At 34.8% G+C, this 22,052-nt stretch overlaps 1 protein-coding gene across 1 annotated transcript in view; it reads right to left on the reverse strand.

Annotated features, from left to right (window-relative positions):
- Positions 1–22,052, reverse strand: part of LOC149548480 (Chaperone DnaJ-domain superfamily protein) — an 87,198-nt gene that overhangs the window by 62,214 nt on the left and 2,932 nt on the right. The window lies entirely within an intron of this gene.

The following is a 22,052-nucleotide window of genomic DNA, read 5'->3' on the forward strand; positions in this document are numbered from 1 at the left end:
AGGATGTGAACTAGAGGCATTTTTGAGTTTTCTTTTATGATTATTTGATGGGATGTCATGATGAACTTAATGATTTGAATTGAGATTTATGTTTTATGAGCTTTATGCTATTGAGCATTTATGAGAACTTGGGTTTTGACAGCCAATGTTATTTTTGAGTTGCTTGTTAAGGAACCAAATTCGTGTTACAAGATTCAAGAAGAGTTGGCAGATTAATGGATTTCCGGATGATTGATTTATAAACAGAGGAACAAATGTGTTCCTTATAAAGAATTACAAGGACGTTGTTTCTAAAAGAAACAACGTAGACTGAAGACAGAATTAGAAACAAAACTAGAGACAGGATAGGAAACATTCCTATCTGGACTGAAGAAAAAAGAAACGGGATAGGAAACATTCCTATCTAGACTGAAAGACGGACTATAGACAAGTAGTTGACTATTATAGAAAGTATAAGATATTATCTTAATACCCTCCCTTAATGGTCAACATACGGATATTGGAACATTCTGTGATAACTGAGACCCTCCTTGGATCTACAGAATGCTGAAACCAAGAAGCTTTGCCAGAAGAGTGCTATGACTCAAAATAAGTTGCAATTACAAAACTTTGTTTTTGTGGAAAAAACGGTAAAACCCAGAACCTCACGCAACCTTGCGTATTACAGACAACATGAAATGATTTTTGAGGAGAAAATCAACAAACCCAGAATCTCACACAACCTTGCGTATTACAGACAACTTGAAATGATTTTTGAGGAGAAAATCAACAAACCCAGAATCTCACACAACCTTGCGTATTATAGACAACTTGAAATGATTTTTGAGGAGAAAATCAACAAACCCATGAAAAACAGAAACAGATTCAGAAGGCGAAAAATGCAACTTCGCCTTGATCATGAAGGTCGACAACTTGTGCTGTTGGCTGGGAAGCATTTTGCCTTGCTTGGGCAGCCAAACGTTTTCGGCACTCGAACTTCATATGGCCGAACTTGTGACAGTAATTACACTACACATTTTGCTTCGTAGAACCATCCAGGGATTGGGCAGAAGGTTGATGCTGGAAAGGCTGAGAAGACTGATGGTTGCCGATGTTCTGTTGAAAGGATTTTGCAGCAAATGCCTGCTCTGAGGAGGCTGTAGAAGCACTGCTGCCAAACTGTTGTTTCCAACGATACTGCTGCAGAAGTTTGGTGCATAATTCTGGAAACTTCAGATCAACATTAGTTGACGTAATGTTGAGTGTTTCTATGAAGTGCTCATAGGATGATGGTAGACTTTTCAGAGTGATGACTACCATATCCTCTTCCTCCATTTTCCGACCAATAGCTTCGAGCTGATCACGGATGTCCTTAATCTTTGTCAGATGCTCTTGTAAGGACATACGTTCATCCATCATAATGGAGAACAACTGATTCTTTAGAAAGAATGCCCGACTTTTGTCAAATGTTTCATGCAGCTCCTTCAGATATTTCCAAATTTCTGCAGCTGACTTGCCTGAAGGAATCTGTAGTAGCTGATCATCGATAACAGAGAGCTTAAGAAGCATAACAGCCTCTCAATTGCGATCATCAAACTTGTCCTGTTCTGCTTGGTCAGAGGTCGGACGAGTCTTTGTGCCTAGAACAAGCTCATCCAAACGACGATATTCAAAGATGGTTAACATGCGCTGCTTCCAATGAATATAATTGTGGCCATTGAACCGTAGACTGCCCTCCAACATCAGATTAGTCAAAGATGCCATTTGCACGAAGTTCGAGGCAATGTTGAGGCTGACCCAGAAAAAAAAATGACAAGTGCCCAAAAGAGTAGACAAAAAACGCAGAAGGAATCTGCAGTCGCAATGTAAATCCGCCGGCTCGAAAATCGAGGCACGAAAAATGAGGTACCCAGAAAATTCTGACAAAGACCCAGATGAGGTCTCGAAAAACCCACCAAGAATCTGCAAACAAAAAAAAATTTTGACCCCAAAAATTAGGGTTTCGAAAAAAATGGCCCTGGCTGAAAAATGCTTGAAAAATCTTCAGATTTCTTGATAAAAATGGTCGATTCTGCTTCCCAAGCACGATTATAGACTGAGTATGCAAAAAAACGACTCCAAATATGAAGCAAACAGTGGCCAAAAAGACAGAGGACCTTCCAAAAACAGTCGCAGATTTAGGAAAATCACAGAGGCCGGATTGAGAGCCGTTTTGTTTTAAAAAACGTCAGAAAAAAAAAAAACAGGAGCTGAGAAGCATGGCAAAAACACCATTTCGCTGTTACAGGCGCATGAAAGCTAAAGCCCGGCTGCAAGAAAAACGGCAGTAAAAAACGGCCAAAAAATGCACGACTTCAGGCCTTGTAGATTGCGGCCGAAAGTTGGCACATTTGAACCACGAACCAGACAGAACACAAGCCGACCAGAGAAAATGTAGAGCCGTGATTTGCAGAAAAACACCCTTTACTGGTCTCACAAGCCCTAGCCAAAAACCAGGAGTTCTATGAATTTCTCACAGAAAACGGAAACCCTGCTCTCGATTTACAGTGAGATTTCTCCGATGGAAAAACCCAGTTTGAAGCAAAATATCACGGATACTTAATTTCGAAAATAGCTACTGATAATTTCTGAAAAGAAATTATTATTTTCAAAAAAACTTCGCTCTGATACCATGTTACAAGATTCAAGAAGAGTTGGCAGATTAACGGATTTCCGGATGATTAATTTATAAACAGAGGAACAAATGTGTTCCTTATAAAGAATTACAAAGAAACAACGTAGACTGAAAATAGAATTAGAAACAAAACTAAAGACGGGATAGGAAACATTCCTATCTGGACTGAAGAAAAAAGAAACGGGATAGGAAACATTCCTATCTAGACTGAAAGACGGACTATAGACAAGTAGTTGACTATTATAGAAAGTATAAGATATTATCTTAATAATTCGATCAATATTACTCTTGTGGTATGGGACACTATTGTGGTTTGTGATTTTTAAAAGGTTGTCTCGGTACATATCCTTGAGAGTGGCTTACAGTAGGGGTCTGGGACCCAAAGTGGTCAGTGTCAAGGTAACTTATTGTAAGTTACGTAATAAGTGATAATCTAGTAATTAATATTTGGGGAAACACACTAAAAAGATAAGTTAGAGATATTTGCCCCACCCATGCCATGAGTGCTTGTATAGACTAAGGATGGGAATGGAATGACAGTATGACTAGTTTGCCTCGTCTTCTTGAGAGGGTATTCTAGTTCCGCATGTGTCATGTTGAAGGTCTGGGGTTCAGAGTAACCAATCCAAGGTAACTCAAGGCTTGAGAGTCTGGGGTCTATTGAGAGACCAATCTAGGGTAACTCAAGTAGTTTGACCATGTGATGACACTCCCTAGAATGTAGCCTGAGTCTCCTCCGTAGTTTTTTTTTGTTTTTGCCTCTGGCGGTGTTGTTATTGGTGGTGTACTTGTTGTTGAATGTATTTAATGTGGTTATTTACTTTCATTAATGGTGATTGGTGATTTATGGTTGATGTACTTTTGGCATGTGGCTTTTGTCTTAAGGTGGATATCTTTCGTTGACTTTATCATCTGATTTTGGTGATTTGATCTATTCTTGGTATATGTATGATGTTGGTATTGGATTGAGTGTTCTTCCTTTTGGAGTATCTTATCTTCTTGATTAGTAAGTATTATCTTTGAGGTAGTTTGGCTATCAGGATACCCTACCTAAGATTATTTTATGATTTGATTATCTATGTGTGGGTCATACATTATCTCTCCTGACCACACAGTCAAGAGGTAGTGGATTCTTACCATTTGAGTCCCCTTAGATTGATAGATGTTGGATGCTTCTTGATACGGTGGTACAATTATCATTCTCCATCTTATCTTGAAGACTTCTATTCATTTGATGCATCTATGTATCATGTGTTTTAAGATCCTACAAGATACTGTATTGTATATTGATGTACTTGTATCTATTTTCACATACATTGTGACATGTGTAGTGGATGTTATTCATTAGATGTGCTTTCATATTATTAGTTGTACTTATGCATTTGCTTATATGACTGTGTATGTGTTTATTCATTTTATGATTATGGACATTGTAATTGAGACTTAAACTTATTAATAAAACTTTCTTAAATGTGATTCAACATGAAGGAACCCTTGAGGAATTGAAACTATATTTGTAATTGATTATGTGTCCTTGATGTGTATGTATATATTGCTTCCACATTATTGTTACTTTGATGTTGTTTAAACTTTTTTTAAAATAGTTCAGTAAAATTTGTAACATATTAGGTTTATTTATTTTGGGTTCCCGAGTGGGGCATTACAATATTTTAGGAATTTCAGTGAAATTAATGTAAAAGTAACGTGGCTCCAGATTCGTAAATATAAATGTCTTTTATTAATATTTAATTGTCAAATAAAAATACATTTAATTTTAATAAATTATAGGAATCTTGCAATTGTAAATGTATTTTACATACAATTCCAATAGTTATATGTAAATGTAATTACTAATTTAATATATATTAGATTCAGAATTTAGTATTTTAGTAGATTTATGGACTGCTAAATTTTATTTAATCATCATTACGATTCATGAAATAAATTGTATGTATATGACAAATGTATTTACTAATTATATGTATAGATTTATTAAAGATGAAATTAAATACTACTAATGAATATATTTATCTTTATGTGTGTGTATGTTTCAAGAATATTTTTAGATATTCTATATTTTCAAATGTTCGATAAAAGTGTCGATTTCTTCGCTAAGTTTTTGACAGTTCCGAGTTTTTCAAATTTTTTGGGTCGGCCGAATTCTTGCCGAATCCGAAGTTTTAAACTATGCTATAAATAATACTACTTGTTATTATGGGAAGCCTGCTCTGCCCTTAACTTCCCCAGACCCTGTTATAACCCCTCTTGCTATTCCTACTTGTCCTGGAGTTTCAAATGGAGCCTCAACCTAGATCAGCAGACCTGGAGTAAACAGTTGCTTAACATATGGCATAGACCTATTGTACCTAAAATCCAGTGCTTTCTTTGTCAGTTCTTACTCGACAAGCTCCCTTTCAAAAACCTAATGGGGAACCTAGCATTTGTGCTGTATGTAGATGTTGTGAATCAATCCAGCATGTTTTCTTTGATTGTATTTTTGTCAAAGAAATATGGGGATTGTTTGGCCTTATTGTTGGTGGCAATTTTCATCTATTTGATGTCATTTCTGGTTATATTAACAGTAACAGTAAAGCTTGCAATATCTTTTGGTGCATAATTTTCTCTCTATTGTTATGAACTATTCAGAAATATAGGAATGATGATGTTTTCAATGGTAAGGATAGGCATCTTACTGAATCTCTTAGGAGACTCAGTTTTTCTACTATTCCATTACAGTTAACCACCATACCAAAGCTGAAACAGGATAAATTACTGAGGTTGTTGATGGAAGGTAAAGCAGAGATTTCCAGGAAAGAGATATCTTACGGTTACTCCAACCCCTAAAACAGAGGGATGAGTTTGATATAACCTTGGCAGAATTCATTCAACAGCTAAAGAAGGATGGCAAGTGGAGAGCATCCAAGGAAAGCAATAAGAAGGTGCATACTGAAGGAGGAAGAGGTAAAGATAGGCCCAGTCAGAGCTCTGCCACACATCGGGATGGTTCCTCACACCCACTTCTACCATTTGCCAAATTCACATCAGTGAACCTTGTGGACCCAAGCCTGCCGACAATTGTAACTAATGTTTTGCCAGAGGAAGACCCTAATGCAGGAATCTTCAACGCTCCAGTAGTTGGATTACCCTCCACCACGAATAAGGGGTGATATTTCAAGTTCTAATTACTTATGTAGATCAGTTTCTTAAGTTTTTTGGTATTTTGATGGGATATAGTATAGTAGGTTGATACCTTCAGAATGTAATGTATATCTGTGATACTTTCTTGAGGTAGTATGCTGTTATAGTTCCTAGTTTTTGAGGGACAGTGTGATATCCCTGTCAAAATACAAATTATATTATAAACAAGAATAATGTAGTTGTAATATAAATAATGAAACAATTATAATGACAAATAAAATGTATTCAGAATATAGAATAGTTAAATTAGTTAAATATTATAATAAACAATATTATTTATGTCAAAAATTATATATTAATGGGTTGTTTAATACCAGATTAATTATTAAAGATAGATAATATTTTTTATTATAAATTGTTAATATATTATTAAAATAATAATACACGAGAGAACTAATTAAATCTATTACACACCAATTCAAAATGGTGATATAGAAAGTATCATTCTTTTTTATTCTGAGGATATACGGAGAATATATATATAAAATCAATCTGCAGAAAGTTTGAATGGAGAATTTTAAATTAACAAATTAATGTCCTGCCAAGGGACATAACAATTTGTATCAAAGCATGCTCCTGCCAGCGTGAGGGAAGGAGAAAACAATAATAGATTCAATTGAATGGAGAATTTTAAATTAACAAATTAATGTCCTGCCAAGGCACATAACAATTTGTATCAAAGCATGCTCCTGCCAGCGTGAGGGAAGGAAAAAACAATAATAGATTCAATTCTTCCTATAAATGATAAATAGGAAAACATAAGAAAATAATTTGCGGATGCAATCAGCAGGCCATAAAATGATAGACACGCCTCTAAAAGCCAGAATCACCTAAGACGTTATTTGTGAATGAACATTTTTGTATGCAGATAGAGAGATCATGTGCATATTGAAATGATTGCAAACTGCAAAGCATGAATTCAAGCACCAGATATTTAAGTTAAATTCTATCACCATCCAATCGACTCATGCCAAAATGAGGCATCTTTTTCAGCTGATACAGTTATTAAGTATATTTCTAATGCAATATAAGCATATTAACATTTACAAATAGGATAAGGGATTTATAATCTAGATCAAAAGGATTTCATGATGACTTTCTGATCCCTAAACTGTCGAGTACCCTAGAAGCAGCGTGTATTTAATCAGCACATATCTATTAATCACCCTTCAATTCTCAGACATGGTTTATCATGCCAATGTCACATCTTGAAAGATCTCGTATTATCTCTTTACACCACTTTGGGAATTAGGAGTACATTACAATTCTCTAAACACGATTGGCTCTAGACTATCACCTTTATTAATTTTAGATCAGTTGTGAGTTAGTTTTAATATTGTATAACATTAGTTATCATTATTAACTGGGTGTGTAGCCATATGGATTAAGGGGAGAGCGAGATGGAGCCTATCTTTCACTTAATTTTATATACTTTCTCGTGAGCCCTGTCTCCCTCATTATAGGGGAAATAGGATAATCATTAAAAAAAGGTTAGCAGCCCTTAATGACGATTAATTACATCAGGCTACCTCGGCCCCAATATGATTTCTGGTGGCTTCTCGATCTTTCTGGGTTTTTACAGACTACCTTCTCATTTAAAGTTAGCATCTCAAGGTCTGTATTGCCACCACGTCCTGTTGAGAACAGAGACAGCCATTACCCTTTTCCATTCATTTGAAGAACAAACTGTGTTGTTCTTGGGTCCTATTAAACCAGAAAGGTGGTGTAGAATCCTCAAGGACGTAGACGACATGGCTCGGCTTGCAGTAAGACGAGTGCTAGGAGAAAAGCACTTTAACTATTATACATGGAGGTCTAACAGCGAGGTCATTGGCTCCTTCATAGCTTGCCTCCTCCGTGCCAAAGTGAATCAATGGGATACAATCTACTTATGTGAAGCCATTTTTTATAGCACATGGTTGAAGGGATTGCATAATGCTGTCTTTAGCATTAACCGCAGATTGGAGATCCCATTCCCATAAGAATATATGACAGCCCCTGTGGGAAGCCTGAAACTTGCCAATGTCATTAGACGACCAATTCTAACAGTTAGGGACCCTTTGATTTCGAGTGTGTCTTGCCTGAAATGGAGTTGAATATTCAACTTTTCCTGTGCTGGTGCGAGAGGAGAATGTTGTTTGGCTGGAGGATTTTCTCAAAAAGTCTGGTTTCAGCATCCCTGCTAACCTGGATCTTCATGAGCATTCCAACTTCAAGTTCATCCTGCCAAATCTCAGCACGTCGAGCAGGTCAAAGCCTTCTAATCTGCCCAAGCTTGCTGGAGAGCATTCAGTAGGTGTGCCTGTTGCCACTGATCTGGATGCAGAAATTATCGTTATGCAGTCTCCATAATTTAGGCATTGGTTCACCTTTGTTGTCGGTTGTTTTGTAGTTGGGTTTTGTCTGTTAGGCTCTATACAGTTGGTATGGCTTCTTATTCTGTCATATATATTATATTGTTTATAGCTGTTTATTCTAGGTCTCATTTGTCAGCTTAGTATCCAATATCTCCTGTCAGGTACCTTGTTCATTTTGATTGTGTCTCACTGGTGAAACAAAAATATATATAATCTCCCTACAACTGTTCTCAGACTCCTTTTTGTTGGTCTATTACGATATGGATTCGAAATATACAGGTCCTTATATGTATGCAACTGTTATATACATAATGAAGAGTTTTTTATAATGGAAATTTTAAGGTTCTGCTTTATCTTGAAAAGTATATCTTCATAAGGTTCTGCAATTTCTTTTATAACCCATATTCCCAACTATCAAAGTAGATCGCTCTGGCAATATATATGATAGTAAACATTAACCATTAAAGCTTTAAATCTGGAATGAATAATACTTTACATTCCTATCAGCATAGTTGAATTATTGACAGGTTTTAGAGCAATCAACAGGTATTATATAACATTTCTTTCTTAAATCGGGATCACTACTTTAACCCGATGTAAATTGTGCCCAATATTAGTATTCTGACCCAATGTTATCAGTGGTATGATGGTTGTTGATCAGTGTAATTGTTGTAAGGTCCTAGAGACATTCAAACCCTTTAGCTGTCAATGTTGATTGTCTAGATCACTCTTTAACCTGTGCTACCCTGTGATCGAAGCTTATTCCCCCGTTTCCCCTGTTCCTCAGCTTCTTTGTTTCTAGATATTGTTCATCGCCCTTTAAGATTCTGACTGGATCCTTTTTGGTTGACTTTAGCTTATGTTCAATCGGCTGCATTATATTTATAGTAATTTGAATTTGGAATGACTCGCATAAGTTTGTAGATATTGGTCTGGTCTGTTATCGTTGTGTCAAGCCTATCGTATGCCCTCAAATAGGTCCCCATATCGAACTGGCCCTTCCTTATTGTTTAGATATGGGTATATTATGGAAACAACTCACTAAAAGGGAATTTTTTTTAAACTCTTATCCGTACCTACTCAATATCAAAATGATAATAGATTATGGACAGATTTATTCAAACTTACTTTCATTGTTCTCAGCCAGAGTTGTTTATATTATTACTAGTAGAGTAAATATATCTTTTTAACTTCCATCACAATAAGTAAGGAAATATAATTGAACCTAATTATCTGATGAGATATGGAAATTGATAAACATAAGGTGATCTAAATATCTTCAATAACAGCATACTGACATACAGTGGGATTTAGTTAATAATCGAGTCTTTGCAAAACAATCGGACACTGACTAAAGTATAATTATGTTGGTAGATGAAATTTCTCTTTATGTTTGGACCCCATATACTTTCTGGTTTATTTTTGTCACCCCTTTTCCAGCCATCATGACTGTGGTCGGTGCCTAGACTTTGGCTGTACTGGAAACTGAGGTTGCTTCCTCACCACTGTCAGTCCTTTGATTTACCCCACCTAGAGGATTGATCCCAACATGCTTCTTTCTTTTTTCCTTCAGCTCTCTCATCCTGATGATGGATCACAGAGTGTGATCTGAAACGTTGATGCAAAAATTGTAACACAATCTACCCAGAAAACACAGCTAAGGATATGATATTAGTTATGCATATTATACATCTCCGCATATCTCTTTAGGAATGCTTACTTTGTTATTGTTAAGTTTGTAGTAACTGTTTATTGTGCTTTTATACAATTGTTAATCTGGATTAAATTATCCGACACTAACTATGTTGCAAACTGTATAAGCAACTTCACCACTTAAATAATGAAGAGCACTAGAATGAATTGCACTATACTAACTGGGTTCAAGATTATGAAGATTATTTTTAAGTACAGGGGAGTATACATCAAGAGGACAAATTAGACTAAGGTTGGACAAAGATGGAAGAATATGAAGCATATTAAGAAGATAAAACAATTGAGGAAAATTGTAAATTGTAAAACAAGGTATGCCCTTTTAAGACACATGGTTTAAACAGAGTAAATGTAATTTCAAACTCATAAATAAGGCCGATGTAAAGAAGATTCATCTTCTAATCACCCTTGGCAAGGGTTTAATGTTTAAACTCTATCTTTTGTAATAAGAAGGTATGCCTTCTGAAGATTTAAGGGGCACTTGTAATATCCAATAACAGGACTAACGTCCTGGGCTACACCGAGGATTTTCTCCCTGTTCTTTTTCCCCCAGTGCCCGCACTTTGAATGGGGCTAACATGTAAATAATATATATATAACAGGGCATTTGCCTTTTACCGATCAAAGAAAACATATATATTGTAACATATTTAAATACCATAACAAAATTTGATTCAATTTATACATTAATATTACAATATAAAGCTGAAATATTGAAAAATATATAATCTAAATTATATAAAATCTGAAGCATATATTAAATACCATTCAATATAAATATCAAATATTATTATCAGACTGTATATATATATATATATATATATATATTCTGATTATAATATTTGATCAGAATATATATATACACACATATAATTTTGTATTAATATAGAACTAAGATACCAACATAAAATATACAGGTACAAATAGGAGAAGAGGACAAAGGTAAGAGGCATCGAACAGAATGGAGGAGTGGGAACAACAGACTTAAAGCAACCTATTCAGCAGTTATGAGACAGTCAGCAGCTACATCAGAGGATCAAGATATCAAATAGATCAAAGAAATGGAAATGAATATTCATCAATAAGTTAATAACCACAGAGAAGGCTATTAACATCCAATCAGAGATGAAGGAAATATCCAAAAAGCAACAATATAGGTTACAGTCAGAAAATAACTTACTAAACAGCAAAGCCAATAAGGTCAAAAACACCAGACAGCCAGCAAGAGGTGCCACGTAACTCAGCAAAGGAAAAGCAATTTAAAACCCGATGTTATTTTGACATAACTCTTTTTGTGATAAGTAATCTTCTTGTGATATCTGATCAGCAGCATTCTATCATTATTGTGGTCTATACATTTTTTTCAGTAAAGTGTTCAGTACTATCCTTATTAGTACTGCGTATCAATTAATATGGGCATGGATACTGTTGTCAAAATTTTAGAAAAATATTGTTGATCAAAACAATTAATATGAATCATCATTAAGACAGGACATTGTTCTCCTGAAATGTCAGGCATGAATGTTGCAACTACAGCAAACTAAAGGCATTTGAAGAGGCTAAGGAGATTTTTGTGAATCCCAAGGACTTCACCCCCACAAAACCTCAAAGTACCCATCCTAGAGACATCAGCGCACACAGTAGTTGGAGTACCCAAGTACCCTCACCTCCACCGTTTTTGCATCCACGCTACTGCTGGGACGGGTACTTGAATTTCAATATGAATTTTGATTTTTGAATGTTACTATGGGTATGTACTATGACTATGTTGAATGTTCAATTGTTTTAGTTTGTGTTGTTGTTATGGTCAAGTATTTCAATTTGGTATATGATAGACTGAAACATCATTTCAGAACTAGCTAGGGCTAATTTTTAAAAATGGGAAACTAGGGGGTGCTTGGTACTTGGCGACACCATATTTTTTTATAGAATTTAATAATTTCCAGAAAATATCATAGCATAGAACTTTGAAAAAAAGAAAAGCAAATCAGTCACACGAATAGTAAAGACAATTTCTCTTTAGAACATTACGATTTAGTAAATCAGTCACACAACTGTACATGTCCCCCTCAAAAAGTCTACACTACTAGTAGATCCAATCACTACAACTTTGCATGGATTTTTGTATCATCCCAAATATCAGCATGAAACATTGTGCAGGCTTATTTTATTTATTTGCCTTCTATCTTTTTTTTCCTTTTGAGGCATTTTGCCCTAAGATCCATGTGTGTCTCTGGTACTAGAGATGTGTCACTGTCTTCAAGACAAGTCTTAGGGGTGGGAAACAGATCTCTAGGTAACCATGGAAAAATCCATATTCAAATTGATAAGCACTCTCTACGTAATTAGGACAATCTCAATTGTAAGTAAAAATATCTCCATCCTTTGGGATGCCAAGAAATTCCCAAGAATGATATTTGCTTCTATGGTTAGTGAAAAGAAAGTATGTGGACAGTGGTGAAAACGATGCTCTCGTGATGAGAAGAAGACCAAAGAAAAGGAGGGAAAAGGAAGGACGCAAAGAAGGATCTAAATCCAAAAGAAAGTCTAGTAACAACTAAAAATTGAGAAGGTAAAATTGTACCAAAATCAAACATTTCAAAAAGCAACGTACATTAAAGGAGCATGACAAAGATGAAGACTTTCAAAACCCTCCAATGAAAATGATGATTTTATTGATTTCTCTAATAAAGGGTGAGAAAATTATTTGGTTGTGAAAAATGATAGGAATACGACAGAGCCACCTTTTTAGGGGTTTCACAAATTTTTGGATTAGCAGCAAATCTGCAAGATGAATGACAAAGTATTGATATAAATTCAGCATGAAATTTTGTAAAATGGATTGAGAATCTTTGGTGTTAACAAAAGTAATTAGGCTCTCAAGGAAGCAAACTCCAATATTATGCCAATGATCTTTGAGATTACTAGATTTGGGAGTAGAGGAAGAGGAGGTTGATGTGATGGTTAAAGTTCCAAGCAAATACCTTTTTGTGGGCTTAGCTCCACCCTGAATTGTGTGGCGCTAGGGAGAGGCTTCCCACTACCCAAAGCTCCCTTGCTAGTAGAAAAAGGTACAATTGTGGAACCATGGATCTCCTTCATCTGCACCAGTGAGGATAGGCATCTCAAACAAGATTGGAACATTGAAAGACACAGCAAAGCTAGATTATTACATTTGTATTCAATGATGGTCCAAACCCCAAAGGGTGCTACTTGGTTTAAACTAACACTTCAATGACATCTTATATGGCCAGTAGATGCATCATTACAAGAAGTGCAATATGTAGGCAGATTGACATGATTCGCAGGGCTAAACAAATTGATGTACTTCACAAGTGCTGTTTCCCAGGGTAACTGCTAGAATTATTAATTGTATAAATCTACTACTACTACTAAAAAGGTGGCGAATGATCTGTTATTTAAAGTGTGGATGATCACATCACCAGATACAAAGATCGATTCCAATCTATTGGGGATCAGAATCACAACTTACTGCAAGGAAAAGAAATAAAACTAAAAGTTTGACGATCTAGCAATTTATATGCATCATATACATGAAATAAGAACAAGGCATGCTTACTAATCCAACATAGAGCTGCATTCATCCTTGTATAAAACTTAGAGAGATCATTACAAAACTTTACTAATGCCTTGAAATGTAGTCACATTCATCAAACTCAATATTAAACTCATGCAAAAAATATGGCAAAGAATAAGTCCGAGTTGAAACTAGAAAGCTATTATATAGAATTATACAAAGTATTATGAAGACATCCTATCACATAAATCACTAAGAAACATGAAACCCTTACTGATTCACAGAATTGTGGCCATCAAATGTCTTACGACAGGCCCGGGTCAAAGCTCTACGTCACTCAAGCACTATAACTTCATTGATGAACAGTTCGCTGCTGCAATAGGGTTGCAAACAAAAGATTTCCATGGATTCAACTGTTATAGTGTCCGACAGTTTTGCCATTCCATGCACTAAGAAACTTCCACAAATAGAAATCACACTTGGTACTCACAAGATGCAAGATGACCAACTCTAAAAGTGGTTGGGGTATGCAAAAACTTGTTAGATATTCCTAAATATCATCCTTTCCAAGTAAGTATAAGGAATATTGTAATGTTGTTTAATGGTCATCTTAGTCTTTAGTTTATTAGGCAGTTTCTATTTGTGTCTTTAGTTCACGATTGTTTCTTTGAGAAACATCGTATTTGAAAATTTGTATAAGGTGTTTTCATCTCTTGTGTTTAATACATCAGTCTACCATAACATGATATCATAGCAGGTTGATGGGATTCCATAAAATTTGGCAAAAATTTGATCCTCTTTTGAACTGGAATTTTTTCCCAGAAATTTGTTTTTCAACTTTTTAAAATAACAATCATTGGAGGTATTTTATGAAAATTTTGTGATTCATCTTCGAAGATATTTGTAAAAACTTCCAACCCCGATTGAGGCTTTTTATTACATATTTTCCTAGTTGGAGAAAAAACGTCTCATTTTCAAAGGTTGCATATACTTTCTATTTGTTACATGTTACATGTACTTGCATGTTTGTTGCATGTATTTATTATGGCAAAATAATGACTGTGTTATTAAACAGAGATCATACATGATCTCTATATACAAGTATACATAAGAATGTTTCTATAACGAACAAATAGAGAGAAATAGAAACATTTTGAAGATAGAAAGAGAAAGTTGTCATATTGAATAGAGAGAGAATATGGAAACATAGAAGAAGAGTGACCATTAGAAATAGAAGTAAATCTACGATTGAGAGAGAGAAACAAAATAAGAGAGATTTTACTCTAATACCCTCCCTTAATGGTCAATCTAACTTCAAAACAAAAAATTTGCAAGGAAATCCGCTCTATATGTTCAGCAATATTGGTCTGTGGTAGCATTGACAGTAGGAGGACAATTGTCACTACCCAAAACAAGTGCCTCAAGGCAACAGTACTCGAAGATCATCATCATTCTCTGCTTCCAAGTATTGTAGTTATTATCGTTGAATCGTTGACTGCCTTCCAAGAGAAGATTGGTGGGAGATGCCATGACACATTTTTTATGCAAAAAAATTGTGAAAATCTAAAAAGCTACGAACTTCAAGGCAGATTGATGGAAGGCCCAAAAGAAATGAAAGGAACATAGAAGAGAGCTCAAAAAACTCAAAAAGAATCACAAATTAGGTTCTATATCTACCGATTCAAAAATTGAGGCACAAAAAATGATGCACCCCAAAAAACAAAGACTGACCCAATTGAGATCCGCAAAAACCCACCAAGAATCTACAAAAGAAATTACAGCGGCACGGAAAAGGAGAGTTTCGAAAGCAACCCTAGCCAATTTAGAAAAAAAAACAAAAAAATGGCAGATTTGATTGCAAAAATGGTGGAAAATGAAATTGTTCAAGTCGGAAATCAATAACAGAGGGTTGTAAAAACCCTAGACATCACCCTTTGCTAAAGATGTGTAGAAAAAAAAGTCGAAAATGCCCCCAAGAAAAGGACACAGTATTGCCGAAAAACAGGCTCAGAAAAAAAAGCCAAGTGCAAGCCAAAAAATCAAAAAGTCAGACGTTTTCTAGAGGAAGTTGGTTGCGAACGCTGGGGAAAAGTAGATGATGCACGAGTTGTAGAAGAAAAGCTGCCTAGAGAAAAAAATTACAGAAACCCTAGACAGATATTAGAAAATATCCCTACAAACAAAAATTTTGAACACGCCCAGGCAAAGGATGTTGAAAATCTTTCGAGTCTAAAAATTTCATAAAGAAATTAAAGATTTTCAAAACCTATTTCAAAAAAAACAAATCAAAAATTTTCAATAATGAAATTATTATTTTTCGAAAAAAAATAGCTCTCTTACCATATTACAGTAAAATCAGAGTTATGAGACTCGCCACAAGTCGGGCGAGTCCTTTGAGTCGGCAAGTCAAGTTACCTCAGCTAGGTCAAAATGACCCGTGACCCTAGCTCAGTGGGTCAACTGAGCTAACTCGACAAGGTGACTCGGCTGACTCGCCTAGGCGACTCAACTGATTTTTAATTTTTTTGCCTTTGTAGTTATGTAATCGATATCTGTTATGTATGTGATCAAATTACCTTCTATTTTATGATGTTATTGTGTCTTTAATATTTATTCAATAATGGGTGCATGGAATTAATTTAAATCCAAAAAAATCTCCAAATTTCAAGGGCTTTATCACTTTACCAAGTCACTGCCGAGTCACAAGCAAGTCTGAGCCAGGTCACAAGTTGAGTTACCCTTGCCCGTTCCAAGCCAGGTCACGAATCGAGTTACCCCTGCCGAGTCCAAGCCAGGTTAGAGTTGAGTTACCCCTGTCGAGTCCGAGCCGAGTCCGAGCCGAGTTACTTTGGGTAAAATAATGAATGTGCTATTAAACAGAGATCATAAATGATCTATATATACAAGTATACACAAGAATGTTTCTAAAACAAACAAATAGAGAGAAATCGAAATATTTTGAACAGAGAAAGAGAAAGTTCCCATATTGAATAGAGGGAAAATATGGGAACATAGAAGAAGAGTGACCATTAGAAATAGAAGTAAATCTACGAAAGAGAGAGAGAAACAAAATTAGAGAGATTTTACTCTAATAGTTTTCGCATTTTCTTGAATGTTGTTTGTTGTCGTTTAACACACGAAATCTCCTATTTTTCTTGATAAAGGTATTTTTTATTAGTTTTCATCATTTTTTCCCTTAAACAAAAATTCCACTGGGTTTTATGTCCTATCCCTATTTTAAGATAGAATTTTAATAATAATTAAATAAATAATGATAATAAAATTACATATTACAATTAATATTGGAATATCAAAAAACAAGAAATAATAATATATTATTATTATAATATAAATAATAATTAAATGAAATATAAAATAAATAAAATAACTACAAGAGACACTATTGTACAAAGTACGTTACCTTTCTAAATAGCATTAAATAATAAATGATAATAAGCATAAAATAAAGGCCCGTTTATGGGCTTGGTAAATAGGGGAAAGGCTTGCTAGACACGACCAAAGGAAGGATGGGTTAAAATTAATTTCGACGGAGTGGCTAGGGGAAACACGAGGGTCTTGGGGTGTGGTTGTGTAGCAAGAGATTACAAGGGCAATACTCTTGCCTTCATGGCAAAACGTTTGCATGATAGCACGACTAATATGGCTGAATGTTATGCAATGAAAGAGGCTCTTGTCTTAGGAACCAAATTGGGCATTAGAAGAGTCCATTTGGAAGAAGACTCGGAGATTATCATAAATGGCATTAAGAAAGGGAAGATGGAGGCTTGGCACTTGATAAATATATTCAGCAGATCAAAGGTTTACTAATGGAATTTGAAGACTTCAAGGTTTTCCATACATTCCAAGAAGCGAATAGGGTAGCAGACATGTTGGCTAACATGAGTGCAAATGCGGCAATGGGCACTCAGAATGAAATTTTTGAGGACTTGCGATACCTTGTATTATATTAAAGAGAGAAAAACATTTTTGCCTTGGCCAACGTTACAAGTTAATACATTTACATCTTGGCCAATTTTTTTGGAGAAGGCATCATGACTCCTTCCCCTGATTGGCATTTATCATTTTACGGCATACAGAGATCCCAATCCTCCGCGCATGTCAGCTTGTGTGAAATCATTTTTTGTTATGCCGACATTAGCTTGTTTCCAAATAGTTTCAAGCACATTAAATTCAGGTAGACAACAAGCCAAACTCAGAATTTTTCAAAGGCGACAAAAATGGAGGCTAATATTGCTTTAGGCTCTGAGAATCAGATCACTGTTCGACACCTTAAGAACATATTTGTGTTTGATGATCTGGATTTCTTGGAGGGAGTTAGCAAATGTTTGGGTCGAAGTGCCTGGATGCATATTGGAAGCGGCGATCGAACCTGGACATGTCGTCTTTGTTTTTGGCGTTGGCACTAATGGGGGAGGAAACAAAGGAGGAGGTTCAATGTGTAGTTGTTGCTTGTGTGGATATGCAGTGGCTTTCAGAGCTGGAGGATATTATTAAACATGTTGTCTTGGGTGTGGGTGTAGAGATGAGAGCGGAGCCTTGGAGACTGGCTAGTGGTGGGGAATCATCTGTCTAGCCATTGGTAGTGTGGTCCTCTGCAAATCCACAAGGAGTGCATCTCCCAAAGGCAGAGCAGGGTTGGAGAAAGATTGTGAATTTTCTGCTTGGGCAAATTTGGGTGTCGGCTAAGAGCAAGCGAGGGTTCATGAAGGCTACACCGAGAAAGAGCACGCTCCCTCCAGGGCAACCATTGCATCACTAACTAGTGAAGAAGAATCAACAAGAGGGGGTAGCTTCCACATCAAAGGGAGTCTAGGTGGATGCCTCGTTGCTTGAAGAACAAAGGGATGACAGTTCTAAGTGTCGTTGGGTGAGGCAGGGGATTTTGGTGATGGATAATCACTCAACGCCAACGTTCACATGTGAGGAAGCAGTGCGCTAGTTTAAGGAGTAGCATCAGATGATAGTAGAGATAACGGCGTTTGCATGTGGGCATCTTTAGTTTTGTTAGTCTATGGTTTTTGGTATCTGGATTGGGAGGTCTAGGCTTTTGGCAGAGTATTAATACTCTGACATTTTTGTAATGTCATATGTATGGCCATGGAACGGGTAGATTTATGACAGTAAGGTATATGGCCATACAGCAAATATTGTAATCTCTCTTTAATATCAATATAATACCAATAATTTTACCTATCAAAAAAAAAGCAGAAAATAAATAAGTAAAGAAATAATATAATAAAACATAATACAAATTAACTAACTCTAATGAAAGGTGAAGAGATATGTAATAAAGAGATGTGACTCCTTCAAAATTAGATATAAGAGGAAGGAGAGTTCATTTGAAAAATAAAGGGGGGAAGAGGAGTTAAAAAGGATTAATAGAAGAGGAAAGGAATGCAAAGAAAATGAGGTAGTGAATTTTTGGAAAGGCGACAATGATGGAAGGATGTGACTTTTTGAAAGGGTTGTAAATATGAAGGGTTGTGACTTTTCAAAAGGATTATAATTATGAAGGGTTGTGACTCTTCAAATGGATTATGATTATGAAAGGTTGTGACTTTCCAAATGAATTATGATTATAGTGGCTTCACTATATCTTTGTGTCTCTTTCCCGTGCCCCCTCCCCCATCACTTTTATCTTGGCTCTATCTCTTTGTCCCCTTGGTGCTCCTTGTTGTGTCCTTGGTTCTCTCTTTTTTGTGTGTGCTTTCCTGTTTTAGTTTTATCCCCCCCCCCCCACAATTTGATTTTTTCCCTAATTGGTGGGTGGTGGCTCTCCCTCTTTTCATCCCTTGCACGCTTTCTCCCACAACACATTAGCAAATGCATTTTTGTCTTGTTATTATGGTCATGTCTAAGCTCTTTTTGTGCCTTCCCTATATTTTTTGCTTCCTTCTGTTTTTTTCATGTAGACTTTGTGTGAGTTATTGATAATTTTATTGTATTTTCTCATGTCCTTTTTTATTTCATATTTATTAACATTTTTTTTTGTTTATGTATACATTTTTTGTGTATACATTTATAGGCATATATGTATGCATATTTACATTTATGTATGGGTATTCATTTTTACTTTTATATTTATTTTAATTTGTTATTTTTATATATTAATCCTATCCTTCTCTCTTCCTTTTTTTGTTTGTTGTGTTGTTTGTCATTAAACTCTAATATATATATATATATATATATATATATATATACTATTTAATATATTAGATAGTAGTATACATGCATATACTATATTTTTGTCTTTTTCGGTCCTTAACTATTTTTTTGTTTGTTGCCCTTTTGCCATACTATTTAATATATTAGATAGTAGTATATATGTATATACTATATTTTTTCTTTTTCGGTCCTCTACTCTATTTTTTGTTTGTAGTCCTTTTGCCATATATACATATATATATATATATATATATATATATATATATATATATATATATATATATATATATATATATATATATATATTTGTCTTTTTCGGTCCTTTACTCTTTTTTTGTTTGTAGTCCTTTTGCCATACATACATACATACATACATACATATATGTATATGTACATGTACATATACATACATACATACATACATATATACATATATAGCTATACATACATACATACATATATGTATATGTACATATATATACATACATACATATATATATATAATGTATGTATATATATGTATAGCTATATGTACATATATATATACATATACATTCATACATACATATATATATGTATGTATGTATGTACATACATAGTACATACATACATACATATATATATGTATGTATGAATGTATATGTATATATATGTATAATGTACATATAGCTATACATATATATACATACATTATATATATATATGTATGTCTGTATATATATGTACATATACATATATATCTATATATGTATGTATATATATATATGTATATGTATATGTACATATATACATACATACATATATATGTATGTATGTATATACATATACATACATACATATGTATGTATGTATGTATGAGGTATGTATGTATGTATGGATGTATGAGGTATGTATGTATGTATGTATGTGTATGTATGAGGTATGTATGTATGTATGTATGTATGTATGAGGTATGTATGTATGTATGTATGTATGTATGTACATACATACATACATATATATGTATGTACGTATATATATGTACATATACATATACATATGTATATGTATATACATACATACATATACATATATGTATGTATATGCGTGTGTGTGTGTGTATCCCTCTCCCTAAATGTTTCTAACTATATAGATTCTAAATTATAGTATACAATTTTTTAGATATTTATATATGTTATATATTATGTCATTTTTGAGTGTATATATATAGTATGTTTTGGTTCCTTGTTTGTGTTTTCTTATAGTAAGTTTATGTATTTGTTATATATATTGGCTGTGTATCTATGTACACACATTACTATATACATATAGACATTGTTAGCTATATATAGTTATATCTATTTATATAGAGCTTTTTGTTTAGTTTCTTTTTCTTTTCTTGGTTTTTCTTTATTTGGTTTGATTTGTTTCCTCACTTTTTGTGTCCTCCCTTTCTTCTTTTTTAGCTTGAGGTGAGGCTTTGTTCTGCATCTTATATTTTATCTTGCACTCTCTCATCCTCATGTGGGTCACAGAGTGTCACCCGAAACATTGATGCTAGAAATTCTCCATTATTGTTTAGGTGTTTAGGTTTGGTGGAGTAATGGTAGCATTTTTATTTCTCAGGTTAAGTGTGCCAGGAACTTGCTTGACAAGTTTCATATGTAAGATTGTAAACCTGCTTTCACACCTATAGAGAAAGATTTGAAGTTGCCAGCCAAGTCTGCCTCTCCTCTTGTTGATGAAACCACTTATAAGCAACTAGTGGGCGATCTCATCTATTTCACTTCATGACAGTCCCCAGGTTGATCATTGGGTAGCAACAAAGCGTGCGTTGCATTATGTGAAGGGCAAATTTAATTATGGACTTCTTTGGACTTCTTTACACTAGGAGTCATGATTCTAGACTCAATGGGTTTACAAATTCATATTTGGTACATCAACTTTTGGACATGTGTCCAGTTTGGGATCTGGTGCAATCACATGGACTAGTAAGAAGCAACATGTAGTCTCAGTCTCCTCCACAGAAGCAAAGTATCAAGGAGATTTTAAGGCAGTTTGGCTTTGTCAGATTCTTGTGAATATGCATTTATCTGAAGTAGGCCCGACTCCCTTGCTCTCTGAAAACTAGGGAGTTCCCAAACTTGCCAAGAACCCAATATTCCACAAAAGAACCAAACATGTGGACATTCATTGTCATTACATTCGGCAATTGGTGGAAGATGGGGCAGGACAGTTCACTTGTAGTACGTTCCAACAGCAAATCAGACTGCAGACATTCTCACAAAGCCTTTTAGTCCAGCTAAGTTTGTTAAATTTGGGGGACAACTTGGTGTGGTGGACCGATTGACCATTAAGGGAGTGTATTAGAATAATATTTTTTTATTACTTTAATGGTCATCTTTTGTACATAATCTAATTTAGATAGATT

Source organism: Cupressus sempervirens, chromosome 7 (genome assembly GCF_028749045.1).
Source record: "Cupressus sempervirens isolate cs-2001-9-10 chromosome 7, ASM2874904v1, whole genome shotgun sequence".
Taxonomy (NCBI): Eukaryota; Viridiplantae; Streptophyta; class Pinopsida; order Cupressales; family Cupressaceae; genus Cupressus; species Cupressus sempervirens.